The sequence below is a fragment of the Bactrocera neohumeralis genome, unplaced genomic scaffold (assembly GCF_024586455.1).
Source record: "Bactrocera neohumeralis isolate Rockhampton unplaced genomic scaffold, APGP_CSIRO_Bneo_wtdbg2-racon-allhic-juicebox.fasta_v2 cluster11, whole genome shotgun sequence".
Lineage (NCBI taxonomy): Eukaryota > Metazoa > Arthropoda > Insecta > Diptera > Tephritidae > Bactrocera > Bactrocera neohumeralis.
Window position 1 is genome coordinate 8,105,858 of NW_026089624.1, and position 12,298 is coordinate 8,118,155.

Genomic DNA, 12,298 nt, shown 5'->3' on the forward strand with positions numbered 1-12,298 from the left:
CGAGTAAATCAAGCAAATTGATGATGTGGTTCTTAACGATACTCATGCTAGCAACACAAACTAAGTCATTATACATTAATGATACATCTAAATCAGGAGCTTCAGTGACTAAACTAAAAAAATAATACAGCAATATATTTGGAACCGATTAGTAAAATGGACATAATAAATTCAAAATGGAATTTAATAGTCTATTACGAATTAGGTACTTATTATGATCGGATGCATAAAATACAAGAATTTATTCGACTTCGAGAATAACAAAAAATACTGCAACCTCAGAACGACCGAGTAAATCCAGCAAATTGATGATACTCATGCTAGCAACACAAACTAAGTCATTATATATTAATGATACATCTAAATCAGGAGCTTCAGTGACTAAACTAAAAAAATAATACAGCAATATATTTGGAACCGATTAGTAAAATGGACATAATAAATTCAAAATGGAATTTAATAGTCTATTACGAATTAGGTACTTATTATGATCGGATGCATAAAATACAAGAATTTATTAACAGACTTGAAAATCAATGCAAAATATTGACCTATTACTAAGATGCCTGCATAATGATTACGGCAACTTTAAATGACAAATATAATAGTCTTAAAGCATATAATGAATTGTTTATGAAAAAACAAAATAGAAAAAAGCGAGCACCATTCGAATTCGTTGGTTCAATTTACCATATATTATTCGGAATTATGGATGCTGATGACCGAGAAAATATGGAATCAAATATTAGAAATATTTTCGACAACCAAAAAAATATAGCAAAATTGTTTAAAAGGCAGACATCGGTAGTTGATTCTACCATAAATATATTAAAAAAGACAACAGATGAAGTTAACCGTAATTTTGAGAAAATGAATCAACAACTTAATAAATTTTATAACGAACTAATAAAAGATCAAAATGCTGAACGAATGACCTTAATGTTTCAAATATTAACCATTTCAATAGGAATAGTTATGGACGAATGTGAAGAAATCCAAACTTCAATAATTAATCTTCTAATTGACATAAATCATGGTCGCATAAATCCAAAACTATTAAAGCCTTCGCAACTTAATAAAGAAATTGAATTTATTAGAAACAAACTACCACACAAATTAATACTACCTGGAAGACAATCGGGTAACGAATTAAAAGAAATTTATAAATCGATGACTGCTAAAGGTTTAATTGTTGATTCACGGCTAGTCATAAACCTAGAAATTTCCTTAATATCGTATGAACCGTCAAACGTATATAAATTAAATCCACTTCCAATAAATTAATTAAAGGAATATTATTATTCCAGAAATAAAGGCAGAATATTTAATATACAAGTTTGATTTGAATCAATATTCACTTATAAACCAAGTAGATCTAGATAAATGTTCTACTAACTCAGAGAATCATTACCAATGTCCTGGAAATTTAGCTTGGAAATCAGCGACGGATAATTCATATGATTTAGCAGCTTTAAAACAATTAGAAAATGAAGCATGTGATTTCAAATCTTCTACAAATGAAAACGTTTGGATAAAATTATCTTCTCAAAATCGGTGGCTTTACAAATTATTTAGCAAAGCAATGATATATCTAGAATGTGATAATAATCAACAAATGCATATAGAAATCCCTAGTCAAGGCATTATGACAATAAGAGAAGGATGCACAGTCCGGCATGAAGGAGTAACTGTAACAGCATCTCATCACATACAATCTGAAATTAAAAAAGAATTGCTATCCTCTTCTTGGGTTAAAGATATTGAAGATATTCCAGAACTACAAATAAAACCTTTTGATTCAACATTAATAAACAATACCAAAGATATCGTACATCTTAAACAACAAATAGAACTCCTCAAAACAGAAAATATAAAATTAAAAGGTATAAATTTTCATCACGTAAGTGGTCACGTTTCGCTAACATTAGTTTTGATAATAGCATTAATCATTACTATTTTATATATAAGATCCAAATGTGTAACAAGAACTGTGACTGTTCCATTTGAACTTCCAGTTAGACATAATTAAAAAATATTAATAATAAAACATAATATACAAGTAAAGTTAAGATACAACTTTGGCCCCTGGCAGAATGTTCATAAAGATATGAACATGAAAGTTTTGTAACCTTAAGATAGAATTATATATATACAAAATTATATTTTTGACACAACTACATTAATACATAAAAATATACATGTAAACAATAAATTAAATAAAAAGTACATACAGTCCACTAAATGTCAAGTGCAATGGTAAGCAACAAAATTGTAATATGAGACTTGCTCATAAAAATGTGAAAATCATTTCACATAAAAGAAAACTCATAAATTAGAGTATACATAATACTAATATTAAAATACAAAATATACATACTCGAAATATTAATGCACACAAGCAACAGATAAGAAAGTATCAAGCGTGTGTACGCATGTGTATAAGTGCGTTAGATGCACTAATCTAAAAAACTATAAAATATCAATGCGTTGGTATCTGGAAAATGCAATAAAAATATAATACATATTTACACATGTGTATGCACACTAAGCATACACACATATACATATATACATAGTTAAGAAATTAGAATTAAGAAATGTATTGAGGGAAGAAATTTTAATAAAGAAAACCAGAGCCAAAAGTGAACTCTCACAGTACAGACTTAAGCAAAGACTGTCTTAATCTGTACAATCACCGTAAGTCTTTTCCAACATTTGCACCGACTAACCACGAAAATTGGTTAGAAATAAAAAATTTGAGACCAATTCTTTGTTCGATATTTTTATCCATTGTAAAAATCGCAAGGCGCTACTGAGGTGTACCGACTTAAGCAGGTACTGGTTCACAGATCGCGCTCATTTTTGGCATAATAATTAAAGACAGTCCTAAAAAACTTAATAAAATAAATTTGTTTGACATATCATTTACCCGGGGAATTCTCGGGTGCTATTTCGTCACAATGTATACTTCTTACAGACTCACTTAGTTTTAATACTATATTTCACTTTCCGCCCTAGCATTAAACAGTAGTATATCAAATATTAAACGTTCAGTTACTACTTACATCTTAGAGGTAAGGCTAATATAGAACTAATTTTATATATTTTAGGCATATAAAAAAGATTTTTATATACGATTTAATATATTGATAATCCCGATATTACTTACATGGGCAAGTTTTAACCCGATTTTATAGTTCAGAAATCTTTATATTTGGTATGTGAGGCTAATAGCATTGACAGACGGCAGCGTTAAACCAGATTAATTGCATTTTTCGGGATTAATTCAGGAGTTACCACAGCTAACTCCGTTGCTGAATCCAAAAATAACTCTCAAAATTTTAGGGAGTTTGTGAGATTTTCGTTGGCAACATTGTTAAAAATGGCCAATTTTCATCTATTGTGAATGAAATACAAGCAACCCTAACAGCTGTTTATCAAATTCTCAATATAATATCAATAAAACTTCTATGTTATGATGCAGTTTTAAAAATAATGTGTTGATATGTTTTTGTAATAAAAAATGGTTTGGTTAAAATTGGTCGGCTAACAACTGTAACGTTTATCTTCTATCAATTTTCATTGAAAATATTATAAAAAGGACAATGAGCTGTTTATGAGAGTTTCAAACTCGCATAGCTGCCGTCTGTCACCTACAAATTTGGATCTGATTAAGTGCGCAGTTAATCCGGATTAACGCTGCCGTCTGTCAAGGCTATAAGGGAAGTTTTGACCCCATTTTTGACATACAGACATACTATTGTATTTATTTCTTTCTTTTCACATAATGACCGATATTTTCGGTATAAATTCAGCCACAGGCACTTGCGAACACATATTCAGTACCTGGGGATTGAAAGTTATTATTTAGTAAATTTTTAGACTTGAGACTTTAGCATCACTATTTGAACAAAACTTTATCCTAACTAATGATGCTTGATTTTCATACTAGAAAATACGATAATAATAAAACGAAATTTAAAGATATGTTGTATTGGAAGTAAATGTGGTTGTCATTCGATTTTGTCTGTTTTTACAGCGTGTAATAGGAATGTTTGAGCAACCTCACACACATCGAACTTTTAAAACGGCTCCCATAAAGCCCTTCCCTGTCATTCTGGGTGTGAAATTGAATGCTTGTGACGCATTTATTCAGTGAGTTATCTCATATTAAGTTGTTGTCAACATTACCGTTTCATGGGGAGTAGGTGTGGTTTTTTCTGATTTAACCCATTTTCATAGTATATAAAGAAACTCTTAAGATCCCCTATATAGCGCATTTGGTATATTTAAGTCAAGTGGTTTGGAAAATATGTACATTAAACCATTTAGAACGTGGAGCCACATCGACTTTTTAAAAAGTTTTCTGCAATGGCAACTTCCCTTGGGCGCTAAGAAACATACTTATGTACATATGTATATTGTAAGTTTCATCAAGATATCTCAATTTTTTTAAATTATCGCTTGCTCGCTCATACGGATGTACAGATAATCACTCCGATTTAAACTCGTTCTGTCCTCCTAATTATTTACATATGCATTACTTTATATCAATTGCGATTAGTTTTAGGCGATACAAATAACCGCTAGGTGAAGAAAACTGTTATACTCTGTTGTAATAAGTTTCGATAGTATAAAAACTGTATATAACGTTTTTGCGTAGTTACTGAACCGATTTTAGTAAAACTTATCACACTGTGTTCAGTTTGATCAAAATTAAAAGGTATAATAGTTTAGATCTCAATTATGTTAAAAGTTGAAAAAATTCATAAATTAAATAAATTTATTTCTGTGTTAAAAATTCAAAAACAAACAATAGCAATTTGAATTAAATGACAATTGGAAAATTCATTATATTTTCAATAGACATACATGTATATTATCATTTTCAAGATTTCGATTCTCGACAATAACGTTTTGACTTTTTTCAAAAATAAATAGTATTTAGTGAACGGTATAACCCCAGCAATGGGTGGCTATATCTATTTATATAAGACATTCCAAAAACTTTTAACAAAATTGTAATTTCAGAAATATTATAAGTATTCATCGGATTTCGAATATAAATGCAACTTTTTCAAGAACTTCAAATGAAGAAAAATTTTGTAGCTGCAAACTGACCAAGAATGTAACTTTCTGAGCGTTAGAAAATCGGTCTCTTTTCACTTTCATCTCCGCTTCCTCCGGCAAAGTTGCACATGTACATACGTGAAAGCCCTCTTATAGAAAGTTAATAAGATCTGCAATGGGTGTGAGCTTGAAATTTGGTATGGGTGGAAACTGTATTTTATACATAATATATATGGTAATATTAAATAACTATTCATAGCAATTTATATTAAGATGATGGACCTAAGATTAAAGCTTGATAAGCCAGTATTGTAAATAATATCAATAAAAAAATTAAATATGAAAGAAAATAAATCGTTAAAAATAACTCACGAAGTAGTAAAAATCGACATATTTAACGATAAATAGGCTTGAAGTATAAATATTATTTTTTTACCTTTAAATTCTTCTAAACTTACTTATACTGATTACATAGCAATAAAGATAATTTTTTAAAGATGATGAACCGTTGTGATCTTTTGTTTATAAATTCAGTGCTACTAACTATTTAAGTTAACTCTGTCAAACTGAATTCCTTTGATGAATGGATTTTCGTTGTGTATCGCCGCCTGTTGCCTTGGACGATGGAATAATTGACTCAGTTAAAATAATTGACCACAGTTAAAGCCGAAACATGCGTACGTATAATACATAATTGTATTTGGATGCATGTAAAATATACTTGTCAGGACTATAAGAAGACACTTGTTTGGTCAAGACTCGCACAATTCGTAACAACATAATACATATTAAGTTGTCTTGCGGTATTTTCGCTAGTTGGCGCTGAAAGCGCGTATTTCTTGTTTTATTCGTCGCATCGGGTTATGCTATACCTTTTTGGAAAGCTCATTTCACGCGCTAACACGTGTTTGATTGATTGTCATTTCTTTTAAGTCGTTCGTGAGTTCTAGCGTCGCAAACATGGAGCAAAATAAAGAGAAAATACGGCATATTTTACAGAACTACTACGATAAAGGCAAAAATGCATCTCAAGCCGCCAATAAAATTTGTGCAGTTTATGGACCCGATACAGTTTCCATTTCCACCGCACAACGATGGTTTCAACGTTTTCGTTCCGGTGTAGAGGTGGTCGAAGATGCACCACGCTCCGGAAAGCCTGTCGTCGAAAATTGCGATAAAATCGCTGAATTGGTCGAAAGAGACCAGCATAGTAGCATCGGTCAAGAGTTGGGCATGAGTCATCAAAAATTCATTTCAACTTCAATTAAAAAAAAAAATTCAATAAAAATACCGCAAGACTTTTTTTACAACCCATTATTTGGTCGTGCACAAAAAAATATTAGCGTACAGGTCAAAACAATAAAGAGCATATCGATGCTGCATTGCAATAATTACAATAAAGATATATTTAAAATGTAAATTAATTTTAAATGAAATCTTGTAAAATATGTATACAGAGTCAAATATTATAGGTAAATGCACATACATTTGTGTATTGTATAAAGGTATAAGCTGCTGTTACTCACAGACGGTCCAATGAAAAATGAAAATGCTATTCTATGACGTCAGAAACATTTCGCTTACTTTATGCAGTAATTTCACCGCTCTATTTTACCTAGGCAACTAGGGACGTCAATATAATACTATATATTGAGTATATTTGCAGAGTTTCAAATAATGCATTCAAAAATAAATTGGATTAATTTTGTAATCCCAAGTTCGAGACTAAAAGATTTAGTATTTATCAATTTTTAGTTCCTATTTTGGAATTAAAACAAGTACGGAAGGGCTAAGTTCGGGTTATACTCTCGCTATTTGCAGGAATTAAAGCCAGAGAAATGCTTTAAAGTGTACAACCAATCATATAGTGTAAAGTTAGTCTGATGTTCGAAAATCCTTATATTAGTTATTTAGGGACTAGGTCAAGCTTTCGCTAAAATGTATCTATTTAGGCCCAAAGATACACTGTTATAAGTAAAATACGCTCTCTTATTTTCAATGGTATAACTCAAGTACAAAGTCGCTCGGAAGTTCAAAAATGTTTATATTAACCCATTAGGTCCCAACTTTTTTTATGCACTTTTTTCCCCATTTTCTGTTAGTCTGGTCCAAAATATAGAGACAAGCGCACAAATTTCGGTTTTCAGAAATCATATATATATTTTATTTCATCTGAATAGTTAGTTCCCAAATGGGAACATTGGGTAAATAAGACTTAAATCATATTGTGATAGTCCACAAAGCAATGAACGTGCATACCTCGATCGCATTCAGTACACATCTTACGTGAATTTTTTTTACACAACGCACATCGTTTTTGTTTTCCATTTGGAATAGCAGCTAAAACATGTTTTGTAATTGTCCTGTTTTGTTTGACTGTACGAACTGGGCGACCAAGTATTTTCGGGTCTGAAAGATCAGAATGTATATGCAAATAGCTTCGCGCTACCATACGAATGAAGTCAAGATAAGAAATCCTTTCATGACTTATGTTATATAAAACGAATGCATTGTACATACAAATATCCAAACAGTTTATTTGTATTTATTAATGTGCCAGTCTAACTTATCAACACCTCCCATGTACTTATTATATTGTGATATTACATTAGGCTGAAATACTTCGACATGCTTTTTGTCCTTTTTGCAGTATCTTTGAACTGGTAGCATTGGATATATATTTAGGTGATTGCTAATAACGTTTACACATCTATTATCATTCCATGTGACAACTAGTACTTCACTATTTTTGTCAAATCTATAATCAACAGCGCCTCGAGGTTCTTTTTTCATAGCGTCATCTGTTTTTATAGGACACTTATTGAGGCGATTGAATCTGCCTGTTCCGGTGGCACGCACATTTTTATACTCTCGCAACAATGTTGCTAACGAGAGTATTATAGTTTTGTTCACATAACGGTTGTTTGTAAGTCCTAAAACTAAAAGAGTCAGATATAGGGTTATATATACCAAAGTGATCAGGGCGACGAGTAGAGTCGAAATCCGGATGTCCGTCTGTCCGTCCGTCCGTGCAAGCTGTAACTTGAGTAAAAATTGAGATATCATGATGAAACTTGGTACACGTATTCCATGGCTCCATAAGAAGGTTAAGTTCGAAGATGGGCAAAATCGGCCCACTGCCACGCCCACAAAATGGCGGAAACCGAAAACCTATAAAGTGTCATAACTAAGCCATAAATAAAGATATTAAAGTGAAATTTGGCACAAAGGATCGCATTAGGAAGGGACATATTTGGAAGTAATTTTTTTGGAAAAGTGGGCGTGGCCCCGCCCCTACCAAGTTTTTTGTACATATCTCGGAAACTACTATAGCTATGTCAACCAAAGTCTACAGAGTCGTTTTCTTCAGGTATTTCCATATACAGTTCAAAAATGGAAGAAATCGGATAATAACCACGCCCACCTCCCATACAAAGGTTATGTTCAAAATCACTAAAAGTGCGTTAACCGACTAACAAAAAACGTCAGAAACACTAAATTTTACGGAAGAAGTGGCAGAAGGAAGCTGCACCCAGGCTTTTTTTAAAAATTGAAAATGGGCGTGGCGCCGCCCACTTATGGACCAAGAACCATATCTCAGGAGCTACTAGACCGATTTCAATGAAATTCGGTATATAATATTTTCTTAACACCCTGATGACATGTACGAAATATGGGTGAAATCGGTTCACAACCACGCCTTCTTCCAATATAAAGCTATTTTGAATTCCATCTGATGCCTTCTCTGTATAATACGAGTATAAACATTAGGAACCAATGATGATAGCGGAATAAAACTTTACAAAAATACGGTATTTGAAAAATATGTAAATGACGTATTATGAAATCTCGATTATCACTTTACCATGCGAGAGTATAAAATGTTCGGTGACACCCGAACTTAGCCCTTCCTTACTTGTTCTTACTTAGAAGTGAAATTAGTCTGAAACTTGAACTGAAAAAAGAAAAGTACCTATCTGTTTTTCGGCATACAGTTTCTTATAATTTGTATATCAACGTCATCGTCAGTGCACCAATACATCTTTTCAGATGGTAAATTGTGGTATGATGTAAAAATCAATATGCCTAAAAACTTACGAAAACACTCTGAAGAAAGGGAAAAACCATGAAAATTGTTTTGGTGTGCATAGCGCACAATTTCTTTAACTACATGTTGGACTAGCCAATCGTCAAAAAAGAACTCAAAAATTTCGAATGGCTCTTTTTGTTGAAATTTTTCTCGAATACTTGCTTTGCTATTTTCGCAACGTTCAGACGATGAAAAATTTTGACTGTAGGTCGCATCAGTATGAGTCCGACGTGATGATCTAGTTTTGCTGGCTGAATTTTCTTCGTCCAGCTTTTGTCGTTTTGAAGTTGTACTTGGTGAGAAGGCGATATCTTGTTCTCTTTCCGTAAAGTGAATTTCTACTTCGCCAGTTACGTCCTTTAGTTCTACAACTTTATCGAGATTGTCTTCATCAACATCTTCGCAATCAGTCAGACTATCAGCATCTGGTGGCAGTTGCACTATATCAATAGTGCTTTCGTCAACTACGTCTTCGAGAATTTCTTCTAAAAGTCCCTCAATTTCATGAAGTTTTAGAGCTCTTTGGCTGAACATAATACAATTTCAGTCTAAAACGACAAGGGAAAATATTAACACAATAGGGACCAATGCTCCCAATTGGGAAAATTACAAATTCATCGGTATTAAAAAATTCAAGCAATTTGTTCAATAGCAAACTGTTTATTTTATTTACTTACGTCACAATATAGCACAATAAAGAAGATTACACATGACTTTTATTGTCAAAATAAGCAAATTTTGCGAAAAAAACCCGAAGAAAAGAAAAATGTACCACTTCCGAAAATATTAGCTTGCTACTGTACACGTGATCATTGGAGATCATCAAGAACAGCTGATTATAACCATAGGAATGTGAGAATATGTAACTGGTTGTCGGTTGTTCGATATATGGGTGATTTTCGGTAAAATTTCGTTATTTGTAAAAATTCCCTAATGGGAACATTGGGACCTAAAGGAATAAGTATATAAGGGCTAAAGCAAGTATTTTTTTGATTCCACTTATTTTTGACATACCGACGTCTCATTATAAAAGCAAGATTATCCCTTAATTTCAGTTATACTTTGGGTAGTCGAAAAAGTCTTTTCGTATTTCTAATCAAACTTCAACCTATTTTTTTATATTTATACTAATTAATAAATAAACATATTCAATATTTTGATTGACCACTTTTTGCCATTTTTCCGCTAGGAACATTATTCCATGAGTGTAAGTCGAAATTTCGAAATTTCCAGGACGGAAGAGAGCGAACTATTGTTGTGCTACACGAACTGATACAGTATCGTATCTATAAGCTCGACAAATTCCAGTGGTGACTTGCGTGGCATTCTTTCCTTTTTTATACAAAAATTTCGAAAAATAGCAAATTTTTTCATTATTTTCACTCATTTTTGAACAGCTGTAACTTTTTCTCAACTTCCCCGAATAAATTTTTTTTGTTAAATGAAGCCTAAAATCTCACCTTTCCAACACTATATAGTAAGACACAATTAGATTGGTAGCACTGGAGATATACGACTGCAACGACATCTGTTGACATAATAAACAACTTTTTCGAATACCCAATATATCACACACTGACCGATATTTTCGAATAGAAGTCAACTATAGGTTCTGGGGTCCAAATAGTCGGTACCCAGGGCCTTGAACAGTTTTTGTTGAATTTCAAAAATTTTTGATCATAAAGTGGCACACACTAAAGACATTATTCATATAAAGTTTTATCCCGTTATATTAATTGCTGCTTGCTGAACGAATCGAGTGGAATTAAAAATTGTGGTATGTGGTTGTTGTCCGATTTCGTCCATTTTCACAATGTGACATAAGAATGTAAAACGAATGCCATGTACTAAATATTGTCGAAATCCGTTAGTCGGGTCCAGAGATATGGGTTTTCACCAAAAATTGTCAGCTCCCATACAGTTTTTTCATACCATTTCGGTGGTAAAATTTAATGTCTCTGGCATATGCGGTTATTGATTTATCGCCCTTCTAGTAGTTTTTCACTGTACCGTTATATGGGGAGTGAAAGGGGTTATCCTCCGATTTCATCTATTTTCACACTGTCGGTAGAAGTTCTTATAAGATTTGTACTTAGCAAATTTGTTTGTTACAGCTTAAGTGGTGATATGTACATTAAACTTGTTAGAGGGCGGGCCAGGCCCACTTTTTTCAAATTTTTCCCCACGAGTGTTCCTTGGTACCGCGATCATCTGTACCAAATTACAGTTTTATATCTTAGCTTAATGCTTAGTTATGGCACTTTATATGTTTTCGGTTAATGGCGATTTGTGCGCGTGGCAGTGATCCTATTACGCCCATCTACGAACTAGATATTTTTTTGTACTAAGGAACCTGCATACCAAGTTGCATCGAGATATCTCAATTTTTACTCAAGTTACAGCTTGCACGGGCGGACAGACAGAAAGTCAACCAGATTTCATTTTTCTCGTCGTCCTGATCATTTATGTATAGTATACCTATGTATGTATATAACCCTATATCTATCTCTCTTAGTTTTAGGTGATACCTACTACCGTTAGGTGAACAAAACTATAATACTCTGTAGCAACTGGTTGCTATAAAAAATTTAAAGAAAAAATTTGCATCCCTGGATAACCTATAACTTATATAAATTGACTTTCATAAGAAAAAACTTTTTATACATACATACATATAGATCGCTTTGATGTGCATTGCGGTCCTTATTTGAATTAGCCTCATAAACGAATACGATCTCAAAGCAGCGAAAAAAATGCAAATTCCACAGTAAAATGCAGCATTTTTTACGATGTAGTATATTTTGGGCTGTTAAATATAAATTACACATTGGCATTGTCTTAGCGCTGAAATACTGTATTATTTTAGCTATTTATACCTTAAGCCGTTAATAGCGGCGATTGCTGTTAATTGCTGATGCTCGTTGCAGGACAAACGTCAATAAAACGAGTTAAGTTACAATTGTGTTTTTATAAAAGCTAATTGTATTGTATATACCATATACACATATACATCAGTACTCGTATATGTCCGAAAAAGTGTGGAATTATTTGTGAGGAAAAAATTTCCAGACTTAGTGCTTTCTCAGTTAAAACTTGACTTTATCGTGTGATTATAGCTTTTATTAGTTATCAAAGCAA

General features: G+C 32.5%; 1 protein-coding gene across 13 annotated transcripts in view; it reads right to left on the minus strand.

Moving 5' to 3' along the window:
- Positions 1–12,298, minus strand: part of LOC126765666 (calcium-dependent secretion activator) — a 130,693-nt gene that overhangs the window by 32,778 nt on the left and 85,617 nt on the right. The gene's annotated exons all lie outside the window — the stretch shown is intronic.